The 14,992-nt window shown below is 33.8% G+C and overlaps 1 long non-coding RNA gene across 1 annotated transcript; it reads left to right on the top strand.

Annotated features, from left to right (window-relative positions):
• Positions 1 to 3,416: 3,416 nt before the first annotated feature.
• On the top strand, positions 3,417 to 8,393 carry LOC144966068 (uncharacterized). The gene is made up of 2 exons (XR_013644150.1): positions 3,417 to 3,730; positions 3,763 to 8,393. It is a non-coding gene; the product is annotated as an uncharacterized LOC144966068 (long non-coding RNA).
• Positions 8,394 to 14,992: the final 6,599 nt, after the last annotated feature.

The raw sequence follows: 14,992 nt of genomic DNA, 5'->3' as shown, positions 1-14,992 counted from the left end.
GATTTAAAAAGAACACTTCAAAGAATGAAGGGATCACTTCTTTCAGATGCATTGTGGTATGTCATCCCTCTGAAGATTTCAATTTGAGATGAGGTACCATACACTCAATTTTTATTGTTTTTAATAAGTGATAAGTTTTTATAAATAGTGTTTAAAAGTTGTTCTGAAAATGTAGTCGAATCCAAAACATCATTTCCTGTAGATTTCGGTTTAACCCAGAGAAATATGTATAGCTATTACTTTAGGTATTTTAATCGAAACAATTGTGGATTTGTCAATTGGAACTATTTATCTTTTTAAGTGTTTCACGATGAGCATAAAGGTTATTCTGGACAAAGACTTCACTTTTGAAACTCAGCATTATCTGTACCTTGACAAGCTTTTCAAGTTTAAATAATGAATACAAACTTTGTTTGGTCAGTGCTTTGATTTTGAATGTAACTGTAATGTCTATTCTTCATTCAACTTAAGACAGCTAGATAGCTAAATAAAAATTTAGTTACATATTCATAGTAATAATATAATTTGCTTCTTCTGTGATGAAAAATTGATGTTTATTTTTTTGTTTTCTATGAGCTGTTCATGAGTTTGGTAATAAAATTTGATAATTTATATCATTTTAGCTCTTTTATTTTCTATGCATTTTTGTTTTTAATTGCATTTTTTTTTCTATGTGTCCATTTTAAAAATCAAGTAATTTATAAAGGAATAAATCACCGCTGTTGCCCACAAGAATTAGAAATGTTAAATAAATTCCCATGACTTTTGTCCTTTATAAGCGATGTTTGCTCTCTCTCTCTTAACACTATATCTAACCATTTTCATAAAGAAAGCAATAACAGTAATACAACTTGGGTTTGTTACGATTCTGGCTTCAAAGAAGCTGGAGATGAATTTGTTGCAGTCACGACTGGTTGGTGAAAATGGAATAGATAGATATTGGGAGAAATTGTGGTTCGAAAAAGAATTCGGCATCGCCTGGAAAAGGTTAAGGCAATGTCTTTTTCAAGGACACCTTTTTGTGCAATATCCATGTTGATCAAGCAGTTATTGATGTTTGATATAAATATACGATGTTATATTAGTATTATGTTATATATCATGTTGTTAATGCTTTTGTTAGATGGAAACAATCCTGTTCATTGGAGACCCATTATCTCTCTGTCAGTTTGATGTTACTTCCACATTGAAAGGAAACTCTGCATGTTCTAATTGTGTTTCAGCATAACTGTTGTAAACAATCGGTGTTGTATGACTGTTGAATGGACTGTAATAAGATCATGTTCACATTATATCGGTAAATTTTTCAAGAAGATATAAATGCTTTATCAGCCATTTCATGTTGCTTTTATATTTGTTATTGTTATCAAATCGACATGATGAAAAATATTGTGTTATCTTTTATACAATATTCAATGTTGTAACTTTTTTAATGTGACATATTTGTCCTAATTGAAATAGCTGGATTATAATTTTGTCCCACAAATGATATTGACCGTTTTGTCTGCGATTCAATTCAACATCCCCCCTAACCCTTCCCTGTCCTTAATATTCATGACCCACCTCTGATTAGGGGATCTATGCAATATCATTCCACACCGTACAGAAAATGAGAAATTAGTTTTTGACAATTTATACGTCAGTGCCTAATTATAATGAAATTCTCAAATGTCTTCATTTATTTCACACTCGCCAATATCCATCCATCCATCATACGTCCATCTATCTGTTTAGCCATCCCTCAGTACTGTTGTTTGAATTCAATTAAGAAACAAAAAAAAGCATCTTTATTTTCTCTCACCATCGAATCAAACATTACAGCCTCAATGATATCTTTTTGTACTTTGGTCGGATTCCGAAATCTAGTCAGAACTGAGAGTCAGTTCTCATTGAATTAGAGGTGAAAGCAGGTGTCGCTGAAAGCAAAACGGTGTTGCTAATGTTAACTCTCTTGAGTTAACCTGGACTAAAAATTGAACAAAGTTGTTCAAGGCCTGTTCTTGTGGATGGAAAAGAGTTAAACTGGAGATTGTTTAATCTAAGGTTAATTGTAGTATCTAAGCTTTGAGATTTACCATGCTGAAACTAGGGGGCTACTTGAAAGTATCTTCCATTTCATTAAGGGTTTAATTGACTTTACCCTGAACTGTGGTTTTGAACTGTAGCCAACAGTAGCTTCTGCTAAGGCTTAAAATGAATTTGATATTTATTACCCTATGGCACTTCTTATTTCTTGTTACTTTTGGATGACATCTCAAACGCCTACATCGTAAAAAATGAAGAAATGCAAGTGGCGTTGCCATTTTAAAATAAAATCACAAGAAAATTTTGACATGCATTGACATTGATGTTTAATACAAATTACTATTTTTTTTTAATGGAATACTGAACTAAAGAAAAACCCTAAACAAAATATTTATCACTCAAAAGTGTATAGGAATGTACATAAAAGAAATGCATTTTAAAGAAATTATTATTTTGTATGGCTTGTCTGCACATCGGTATTGCGTTGACTAAACACTTGAGGACTATTTATTTGTCTTTTTAATTTTTTTCCAAAAATAAAGCAAAACAACACATTGCTTGCTTTCTAATGATGATTTAATTATGATGACACACAATGCATTCATTCTGTCGCTGAATCGAGGCCAGATGCTGTAATGTGATAGGCAAGACTTTTTCAAAATCTATGTTTAAAACTAGTCATTCGTTTTAGAATTATCTAATCTTTACCAGAGACATGCAATTGCAATCGCTTCATTCATTTACTTAAAAAAAAAAAACATTAACGGAAAAAATGATAATATCATCTCATCTCATCTTTTTGCAAAAACCAATTGATTTTTACAACTTTTTTATTTGTCGTCTTCCACCTGACATGTCATAATGTATATGGGATACTTTTCTTATGGCCAGGAATGCCTTATGAATGAACATAATGCTTCACTCAAATCATCATCATCATCATCGTCTTTATCATTATACTATTATTATCAGTTCTAGTGTCAAAACTTTTCACTTGACACTTGGCATGCATGGTCACCTCGCTTTAGCTGCTGTGTCATCACCGTGGAAGGTTGATATAATATTGCATCATTATGATATTATGATCATGAAGGTGTATATAAGCAATGTATTATTTATCATCATAAACTAAAAGTAAAAAATAGATAAATAAAAATGTTGGATTGAAGAAAATCTCTTTGAATAAAAAAAATGCGATTTTTTGACTGATCAAAAAGAGGACACGTTTCCAGCAATTTTAGATTAGCTAAATGAATTAGTATTGAACAATAGTAAACAAATGTTACAAAAAAAATTTTAACAAAGAAAGAAGAGGCACTTGACAGAAGCAAAAGCTTCTGTCAAGTGCCTCTTCTTTCTTTGTTAAATTTTTTTTTGTAACATTTGTTTACTATTGTTCAATACTAATTCATTTAGCTAATCTAAAATTGCTGGAAACGTGTCCTCTTTTTGATCAGTCAAAAAATCACTTTTTTTTTACTTCAGCTAATCCTAAAAAAAGAACGTTTTCTAAGTGCTACTAGGATATGTAGAATCCAGGAAGACAATGCCAGCGATCAGTGTAGTTTATTTAGTATTTCCTTTGGAAATGAATTGATTGAGTAAGGTTATCATTTGTTGGAAATGAATTGATTGAGTAAGGTCATTTGTTTGAAATGAATTGATTGAGTAAGGTCATTTGTTTGAAATGAATTGATTGAGTAAGGTCATTTGTTTGAAATGAATTGATTGAGTAAGGTCATTTGTTTGAAATGAATTGATTGGTAAGGTCATTTGTTGGAAATGAATTGATTGAGTAAGGTCATTTGTTTGAAATGAATTGATTGAGTAAGGTCATTTGTTTGAAATGAATCGATTGAGTAAGGTCATTTGTTTGAAATGAATTGATTGAGTAAGGTCATTTGTTTGAAATGAATTGATTGAGTAAGGTCATTTGTTTGAAATGAATTGATTGAGTAAGGTCATTTGTTGGAAATGAATTGATTGAGTAAGGTCATTTGTTTGAAATGAATTGATTGAGTAAGGTCATTTGTTGGAAATGAATTGATTGAGTAAGGTTATCATTTGTTGGAAATGAATTGATTGAGTAAGGTCATCATTTGTTGGAAATGAATTGATTGAGTAAGGTCATTTGTTTGAAATGAATTGATTGAGTAAGGTCATTTGTTTGAAATGAATTGATTGAGTAAGGTCATTTGTTGGAAATGAATTGATTGAGTAAGGTCATCATTTGTTGGAAATGAATTGATTGAGTAAGGTCATCATTTGTTGGAAATGAATTGATTGAGTACGGTCATTTGTTTGAAATGAATTGATTGAGTAAGGTCATTTGTTTGAAATGAATTGATTGAGTAAGGTCATTTGTTTGAAATGAATTGATTGAGTAAGGTCATTTGTTTGAAATGAATTGATTGAGTAAGGTCATTTGTTGGAAATGAATTGATTGAGTAAGGTCATTTGTTTGAAATGAATTGATTGAGTAAGGTCATCATTTGTTGGAAATGAATTGATTGAGTAAGGTCATTTGTTTGAAATGAAATGATTGAGTAAGGTCATTTGTTTGAAATGAATTGATTGAGTAAGGTCACATTTGTTTGTGAAATGAATTGATTGAGTAAGGTCATCATTTGTTGGAATGAATTGATTGATAGTAGTTAAATGATATTAGGTCATTGTTTGGAAATGAATTGATTGAGTAAGGTCATTTGTTTGAAATGAATTGATTGAGTAAGGTCATTTGTTGAAATGAATTGATTGAGTAAGGTCATTTGTTGAAATGAATTGATTGAGTAAGGTCATTTGTTTGAAATGAATTGATTGAGTAAGGTCATTTGTTGATTGTGATAACATGTTGAATGATTGATGTAAGGTCATCATTTGTTGAAATGAATGATTGAGTAAGGTCATTTGTTTGAAATGAATGATTGAGTAAGGTCATTTGTTGAAATGAATTGATTAGTAGGTTATTTGTTGAATGAATTGATTGAGTAAGGTCCATATCATTTGTGTTGTGAAATGAATTGATTGAGTAAGTTTTTTGGAAATAATTGATTGAGTAGGTCATTTGTTTGAAATGAATTGATTGAGTAAGGTCATTTGTTTGAAATGAATAGATTGAGTAAGGTCATTTTGTTGAAATGAATTGATTGAGTAAGGTCATTTGTTGAAATGAATTGATTGAGTAAGGTCATTTGTTTGAAATGAATTGATTGAGTAAGTCATCATTTGTTGGAAATGAATTGATTGAGTAGTCATTGTGAATGAATGATTGAGTAGGTCATTTGTTGAAATAATTGATTGAGTAGGTCATTGTTGAAATGAATGATTGAGTAAGTCATTTGTTTGAAATGAATGATGATAGATTGTTAATGGTTGAGTAAGTCATTTGTTGGAAATGAATTGATTGAGTAAGGTCATCATTTTGAATGAATTGATTGAGAATTATTTGTGAATGAATTGATTGAGTAAGGTCATTTGTTATGAATGATAGATTGAATTGAGTGAAGGTCATTTGTTGAAATGAATTGATTGAGTAAGGTTCATTTGTTGAAATGAATTGATTGAGTAAGGTCATTTGTTGAAATGAATTGATTGAGTAAGTCATTTGTTTGAAAGTAATTGATTGAGTAATCATTTGTGGAAATGAATTGATTTGAGTAAGGTCAATTTGTTGAATGAATTTGAGTAAGGTTCATTTGGAATGAATTGTGGTAGTCATTTGTTTGAAATGAATTGATTGAGTAAGGTCATTTGTTTGAAATGAATTGATTGTAAGTCTTTGTTGAATATTATGAGTAGTCATTTGTTGGAAATGAATTGATTGAGTAAGGCTCATTTGTTGGAAATGAATTGTGATATTGTTATGATGAGTAAGGTCATTTGTTTGAAATGAATGATTGAGTAAGGTCATTTTTTTGAAATGAATTGATTGAGTAGTCATTTAAATGCAATTGATTGAGTAGCATTGTTGAAATGATTGATTGAGTAAGGTCATTTTGTTTTGAAATGAATTGATTGAGTAATTCTGATATTGATTGGAAATTTGAATGATTGATTGAGTAAGGTCATTTGTTGAAATGAATTGATTGAGTAAGTAACATTTATTGTGATTGGAAATGAATTGATTGAGTAAGGTCATCATTTGTTGGAAATGAATTGATTGAGTAAGGTCATCATTTGTTGGAAATGAATTGATTGAGTAAGGTCATTTGTTTGAAATGAATTGATTGAGTAAGGTCATTTGTTGGAAATGAATTGATTGAGTAAGGTCATTTGTTTGAAATGAATTGATTGAGTAAGGTCATCATTTGTTTGAAATGAATTGATTGAGTAAGGTCATCATTTGTTTGAAATGAATTGATTGAGTAAGGTCATTTGTTTGAAATGAATTGATTGAGTAAGCTCATTTGTTGGAAATGAATTGATTGAGTAAAGTCATTTGTTTGAAATGAATTGATTGAGTAAGTAGTTGTCATATGATGTATTTTGAAATGAATTGATTGAGTAAGGTCATTTGTTTGAAATGAATTGATTGAGTAAGGTCATTTTTTTTTAATGAATTGATTGAGTAAGGTCATTTGTTGGAAATGAATTGAGTAAAGTCATCATTTGTTGGAAATGAATTGATTGAGTAAGGTCATCATTTGTTGGAAATGAATTGATTGAGTAAGGTCATCATTTGTTGGAAATGAATTGATTGAGTAAAGTCATCATTTGTTGGAAATGAATTGATATTGAGTAAAGTCATCATTTGTTGGAAATGAATTGATTGAGGTCATCATTTGTTGGAAATGAATTGATTGAGTAAGGTCATCATTTGTTTTATCTATTCTAAACCCACTGCAGTGTCATAAAATCTCTTCCTCATCGTTGTCCCCTGCTCTGCTCATTTACAGCGCACCACATACATTTTATTTATTTGCTGAATATAAAAATATTGAATATTTTTCATGATACATTGTTGATCTGAAATCTGTTTGCTATGATTAAATTTTGTTTCTTGCTCAGCTGCCTTTGAAATTTTGCATTGAATATAATATTACTAATAATATCACTGAGACTACGAAAGGTGCAGCAGAATCAAATGGTTGGTCGTCTTACTGTATCGGGAATGGAGAATAAAAAATCCTTGAGTAAAGTTTTAAGACTCGTATAATTATATCCCTTCTATTTTTGAGGGAACCCTATATTAGCACAGCATAGTAAAAGAAGAAAAAAATTACTTGGCGCCCTTGTTATCTTGTGTGACACCTCCCCCCCCCCCCTCCTTTCCCCCCCCCCCCCCCCCCCCCCCAAAAAAAAAAAAAAAAAAAACCAAAAACAAAAAACAAAAGCCAAACAAACAACAAAATACCAACAAACAAAAACAAAAAAGAAAACCGTTGCAGTTCATTAAATTTTGTCTTCTGCACGCATCCAGTTTTAATAAAAATAGATGTCAACACATATTGGTACCACGACCACAATAAATAATTTTTAAAGTTAAATCGTCAAATCTAAGAATTAATCATTGTAAAAAAGAATTCATTTTGATAATATATAATATTATAGGTGAGGCCGTTGGAAGGTTATCATAATACCGAGTCTTGAACTCCTGCACTTGAAATCTGGAACTCATTCCCAGTGTGTTCTCCCAACTTACCAAGCTCACGCAGCGGCATTGGGAACTTTTTAGACATTTTAAAATCTAATATTCTTTTATCTAACTTGATATTATTTTAGGTGTTTTGTGTACCTTTGATCTATTAGACATCAAGAAGTAACCAAATTATATTAACATTAACATATTATATTAATTTTATTCATATGTTGACAAAATACCTTTAATTATACATTTTGGAAATAAAGAAAAAAAGAACACCCAAAAAATTGATTACATCATAATCTGTCGATGGATTAAGATGATCCATATCTTGTCGAATACTCATAAAACCCACAATTCTTTGAAGTCTTGGTATATCAAGTAGTTTTTAACACGGTCAGGGTAATTTTAACTTTTCTATCAATCTATGAAGTGAATATTTTTTGGGGGGCCGAATTGAGAAACATTTCCATTTGACTTTCAATTTAATTTTTTTTTTTTAATACAAGCTAATTATTTCTCTAATTTCTTTTAGTAAATTCTTCTTGAAAGAAAGTAAGATTTTTGTATGAATATTTTGGTACTAAACCCACAATTCTTCCATTTTTTTAAGTTTACAATATCACTTAACATAATTTAAAAGCCAATTTTGTGGACTTATTCCTATGCATGTTGTATGCTATTTTAAAAATTCTGATTTGAAGTTCTTTTGTTTGTCAATATTGAACCATTGCAAATTTTCAACACAGCTTTGTAAGACATGTCAAAATAAAATTGAAAACCGAAAGGATTGAGTTCATTTTTTTCCTACAACTTATTAATATATATATTTTTTTAATTGATCATTTATATAGCGCAATATCCACTAAATATACCCAGAACGCTTTACAAGGGGTCCCAAGCCAACAGCAACACTTACAATGTAACAGGACATAATGCCTGGTAGAGGATATTACGATTTTTTCGGACTTAGACAATGTTGATCAGCCAGATACTCATTTTACACCTGGGTATGTGAGGGACTGTGAGTAATGAACCTTTTCCAAGGACTCAACTATGCGCTGCTCAGAGCGGGACTTACACAAAAGACCTTCTGATCCAAAGGTAGGTGTCATACCACAAGACCACATAGACTCCGCATTGAAATATAGAATTGTACTCAGGTTTATAATGGATATCCGGCTGGTAACAGTGTGACTATGACTGGGAAAATATTGTAAGACCACTTTACAGGCATCATGTTTCGTTCTGAATGTTAAATATTTATAATGGCTTGATATCCATTCAAAGCGATTTACTTGAGCTCATTAAGTGGATAGCGCTCTATAAATAACCACCTTTTTTCCCGTTCTGTCCTTGTCCTGGTGTTAGGTGACTTGGTTTTGCCCAGACACTGGCTGGAGGCTTTTCTGTGACTGAAATAAAAATAGTAGGAGATGAGTGTGAATTTTCTGTCAGAGAGACGATAATGATAATGTGATTTTTCACTCACCTTTATATCATCTCACTGTCTAAAAATCCAAGAGTCACATTTTTGACAAGGATTTCATGCCATTGTCTATATATTATATTATGATTTTAGTAGTCTGGGCACAAAGATAGGTCTACAGTTGATCCAGATTCACACGCAATGACAGCAGCTGCATCTGATAGTCACATTACTGTACCTGGGTGGGATTCCTGACCTTCCATAGTGGGCAGGGGGGTACATACTGTGTCTTCTATTCCCTTATATCTGTTTTCCAACATGCTCTCTGTCTTTGTCTTGGAATGAGATTACTTGGTTTTGTCCTGGCCCTGGCTGGAGTCCTAGCTGGGAGGGAAACAGTCAAATGCATAGTTATTGTTTTGGGAGATGATATTTTTTCCTTGTAAATCGTCTCTCTGTTATGTATTATTATATTTGTTATTTTGAATGTATAATGTAAGCATTTGAGTGTGTTCCTCTTTGTTGGATTTTGTGCTTGTGTCCGGATGAGACTTATAGGTGATCTCAAACTAAAGTATATTGGCGGTGTGCTCTTGGGATCTACATCTGATCCCAGTTTGTTCCCGGTTCCCCTTTGTCTTACTTTCTCTTGGGTGCTTTAATTGTAATTCTAGAACTTTTTACTATCCCATTTTTCCCCCCTTTTTACTGGCGCTGATATAACCTAAATGTGTTGCAAACGCCGTAAAACCCTTAAAAACAAAACAAAACACGCAATGACAGCAGCCGCTTCCGATAGTCACATGACTGTACGTATCATGACGATCTATCTAATCTTCACACTCATGAAACCGTCGTGAAATCCCCGGCTTGCCGCGTCAAATTCCGCTCTGTACCCGCAACGAGTGGAAGTTTGGCGAAGCCACCTGGCTACACAGTCACAGATGCAGAGTTGTCGTTACCTGAAAGTCCTGGACTGTGATCTGATAACAGCTAACCACTGACTTCTCGCTGGAGCAGAATAACGGCGAATGACTTCTGACATACGTCATCGCAGTACGGAAGCCGAACGTTTTGTAATAATTACACTTCTCTTTTTTTTTAAACTCTAGGCTTTATCTGGGGAACACGATTTTTAAAAATTATGATTCTGGTGATCATGATATTTTTCATTTTACTTTCCGTCAAACGCAGGTGTGCCATTAGTTTACTAATTAATGTAAAAACACGTCATGAGCTTTTAATTATACACTAGACGTGCTCAAAGCGATTTTACAAAGGGTCCCTGACAAACAGCAACACATAAAATGTAGAACGAGACATGACGCCTGTTAGGCGATATTACATTTTTTTCCCCCGACAGATACAACGCTGTTAACAGCCATGTACACATTTTACACCTAAGAACGGCTAGAGAATGTGAATAAAGAGCCTTTTCCAATGACTCAACTATGCGCCGAGCGAGGCTCAAACCCAGGACCTCCCGATCCGAAAGCGAGTGTCATACCACAAGACCACATAGCCGGTGTAAACGAAATTTGTCATGTCTACTTTAAATCCAAGTTTCCTTTGTAACTAGGTTGTACTGTACTACTCCTACTTGCTGATATATGATATAAACGTGTCGCAAGTGAAATTTTTGTGCGGCTATGTGGTCTTGTGTTATGACACTCGCTTTCGGATCGGAAGGTCCTGGGTTCGAGCCTCGCTCGGCGCATAGTTGAGTACTTGGAGAAGGCTCTTTACTCACATTCTCACCTTACTCAGGTGTAAAATGAGTACCTGGCCGTTTATAGCGTTGTCTCTGTCCGAAAAAAATTGTAACATCGCCTAACAGGGGTCATGTCCCGTCCTAAATGTTAATGTTAAATGTTGCTTTTGGCCAGTGACCCCTTGTAAAGCGCTTTGAGCACATTAAGTAGATATTGCGCCACATAAAAGCTCAAAGCTCAAATTTAAAGATGAAAGAAAAACCAAACGATTTGGGCATTTCGCAACTATCTATGGTCTGCCAGCAAGAGAAGAAGACTTGCATACACTTTGTTCTCTCCATTATGAAACGAAACGTCTGGAAATTTGTTTTGCTCTCATAGGTTCATAGCAACCGACTAAAACCAAAAAAAAAAAAAGTGAATTGCTTAACCAGGCAAAAGACTTATAGCTTACTAGGCTTCTAAATTAATATTTTTTAAAACTTAAAAAATTGAGCTTTTATATAGCGCAATATCCACTAAATGTGCTCAAAGCGCTTTACAAGGGGTCCCTGGTCAACAGCAACATTTAACACGTAGGACGGACATGACGCCTGTTAGGCGATATTACAATTTTTCGGACAGAGACAACGCTGTTAACGACCAGGTACTCATTTTACACCTGAGTACGGTGAGAGAATGTGAGTAAAGAGCCTTGTCCAAGGACTCAACTATGCGTCGAGCCCGAGGCTCGAACCCAGGACCTTCCGATCCGAAAGTGAGTGTCATACCACTGACTAGACCACATAGCCGCACTAATTACTGAATCTTTTTACCCCACATAAGAATGGGCCCAAGTCGTTGTGCTTAATAAATGATTAAATCAAATCACTCTGAGACTGATAACTATCTACGTGTCTTTCATTATCATGTCTTCATTTATAATGTAAGTCCCACTAATCTGAATGACACCGGAAACGTTTGCCGTTTCAACATCCGGTGGACTAAGTGGTTGTCTCCTCTCCTTTCAGTTTGCTTAAAGATGTCCTTTAGTTTGCCGATGTTTTGTTTTTCCCACTCCAGACAACTTGCACGGGCTGTTTAACACATTCAATTCTAGAGATCTTTTGCTACTTTTCAAAATTGGAAAAGTGTTTTTAAAATGAGCTTGGGCATAGATAGTTTTATTCAACTATCATTAACGTGTAAAAATGAAAAACATTAGCTTTGATACTACGCCTATAATTTTGTCTCAGAAAAATTTAATTAACAGGGATGGGGTAAAAGTGACCAGGGTAAACTACGGATATAGTCGGTGTTAGGGTTGAGTGAGTTTAAGTAGAAGCTATGAGATCGTGTTTATATAAATAGATCAGCTCTAACTCTATGACCTTATATTTATTTGTTAATTTATTTATTTATTTTATTTTATTTCAATGACCTTCCGGATCCCATGAATAAATAAATATGTGGAAATAAATTAACTATTGTGCTGATGCGCATTGAGCACGGCGAAACCGTGGAATTCGCGATATGATATATTATTATTATTAAATGCTCGTTTATTTGACTTTATCATCCGTCTGCAATTGTAAACAACTCGCTTGATAACAACGTAATAAGCATAGGTTTACAGACTTGCATAGGTTTACAGATCTGCATAGGTTTACAGACCTGCATAGGTTTACAGACCTGCATAGGTTTACAGACCTGCATAGGTTTACAGACTTGCCTATCACTACGAACATTTCGTAAAACTACGAATTTTTGGGTCCTATTCGACATTCATTTATAGAAAGATCTTTTATTCAATAAACTTCTTTAAAAAAAAGTTTTGTTGTTAGAGCTAGTATGTATGTATTGTGCGGCTATGTGGTCTAGTGGTATGACACTCGCTTTCGGATCGGAAGGTCCTGGGTTCGAGCCTCGCGCTCAACGCATAGTTGAGTCCTTGGAAAAGACTCTTTACTCACATTCTCTCACCGTACTCAGGTGTAAAATGAGTACCTGGACGTTAACAGCGTTGTCTTTGTCCGAAAAATTGTAATATCGCCTAACAGGCGTCATGTCTCATCCTACATGTTAAATGTTGCTGTTGACCAGGGGCCCCTTGTAAAGCGCTTTGAGCACGTTGAGTGGATATTGCACTATATAAAAGCTCAATTTAATTTAATTTTTTTTTTATTTAAAGGAGTTTAAAGCATTAATTTAATGTATTTAAACAAAAAATGGGTAATGTTTAAGGGTAGTTATATCCAGTGTCTACAATGTTATAATCCCGGAAGACTACGAATTTTTCAATTTTTTTTTAGTAGGCGGGTCTGGGTTTATATTCCACTATCGTGACCAATGACCTGCCGTACTCTGGAAAGACACGTAATTTAAAATTTGGCCAGAAAACTCGTCCTTCAAATATCGAGCGATTTAGATGATCGTCATCATGGCGAAGACGCTTCTCGCGAGATCCCAGGTTTGAGGGGTTTTTTTTTTTTGGCCAAGGTGAAGGTCAATCGATATATTATGAAGGGCGATTTTTTTGGCTAAACTTTTAAATACGTTTTTTGCCTCCGAGTACAATTATTTTTTTTTTTTAAAGGAAAAAAAAAAAAAGAATCCAATCGAAAGGCAAAACAAAACAAAACATACAAATAAAAGCACTCTAGACGTATAATATGCGAATTCGTTCATTGCAAGATGTGGGTCATTGGCGCCATGCCAAGATGTGTCAACCCCATTACTATACTACAGCACAGTGGCAAAATGCGTGCAGATCTAAAGACAACAAGTTCTGTCCTGTGTCTCAGATTAAGATACAAATGCGCTGATCAAAAGACCATCTCTTCGCCGCCAGACATGAAATAAATAAAGTTGTCCTTCAGAGCCGGAGTATATCCCGATTTCTATAGATAGTATGCAGATGACGTCACTGAGGCCTTTGTTATTGCTTTTGCCATCCGCGTTTGTGAGTTGTTCTCACTAAACTGTATTAACCAGACTATAAAAGTTCTAGGTTACACAGAGTTTGTGTGTTGGTCCGTTATACTTCCGGATGGCAATGTTGTGAACTCCTTGGCCAAGCGCATTCTATCTATAGCGTGAAACGGACAATAGCAATTGCTTGCTATTCTTTGGATAGGACGCTAGGCTATCGCAAAGTACTTTCCGCCAAATCTAACATACTCAGCTAACCATTGACTGCTGGGTGGACAGGGGGGGGGGGGGGGCATAAGGTAAACCGAAAACGGCGAAACCAAAATGATAGCTGAATCAAATTAATTATTGGGCATTTGAAATGTTAATAATACCAACATCTCCTTTTTCTCATTGATAACAAACTCGAATTTCCGTATTAGGACCTTCTTCTCTTCTGGTTCAAAAATCCTTGGAAGTGTGTATGTAACGAGTCCTTCGGACGACTAATAATGAATGGGTTTCAGAATGATTCATAAGGTGGCATGAATAACCGATTTTAGTAACAAGAGGTATAAGCAGATTCTTTGGATTACGGTTTGGAGAAGTGTGAAGATAGATTATCTTGACTGGTGACCAGCGTATAGTTAGACTAGAGAATAGAATAACTTGTCAACTCTGAAACCAGAAGATGTGGGTTTTTTTGTTGTTTTTTTTGTATTTTTTTGTTTTTGTTTTTTTTTCAGAGCACGGTAGTCGTACATTATCTATGAAAGGCAAAAAAAAAAAAAAAAATGGATATATTATTATCATTTTATCGATTATTTTATGTAAAGTAATAAGGCTAAACCTATTTAATTACAGAACCACTTGGGTTACTGGCCGTTCGGACAATGATACTGGTCTATACGCTATCAAGTGATGGATGATATTTGCTGATGTTGGAGTGATGTGTTTAACAAGTCGTTGGTATGGATTTGGTGTTTAACCCTCAACGACTGGCATTCGGCTTTACTCTAACCCGACACTACATTGATAGGGAATGAGATTAGCGGAAGAGTAGCGTCCCTTGATTGGACGTCACCGTTGGAGAAGTTATTTGTAAACAAACCAACTACAAGCCAAGCGCTCCAAATAAAAAAAAATTATTATCCATATTTCTGTACAAAAATGCATTCTATGCATCCAAAATTTATTATTCATATTTCTGTACAAAAAGGCATTCTATGCATCCAATATTTATTATTCATATTTCTGTAAAAAAATGCATTCTATGCATCCAAAATTTATTATTCATATTTCTGTACAAAAATGCATTCTATGCATCCAAAATTTATTATTCATATTTCTGTACAA

This window comes from Berghia stephanieae, chromosome 1, assembly GCF_034508935.2.
Source record: "Berghia stephanieae isolate SIO BIC M18660-M18661 chromosome 1, UCSD_Bste_1.3, whole genome shotgun sequence".
Lineage (NCBI taxonomy): Eukaryota > Metazoa > Mollusca > Gastropoda > Nudibranchia > Aeolidiidae > Berghia > Berghia stephanieae.
The sequence above is the reverse complement of the archived record's forward strand: the minus strand, read 5'-3'. Positions and strand labels throughout refer to the sequence as shown.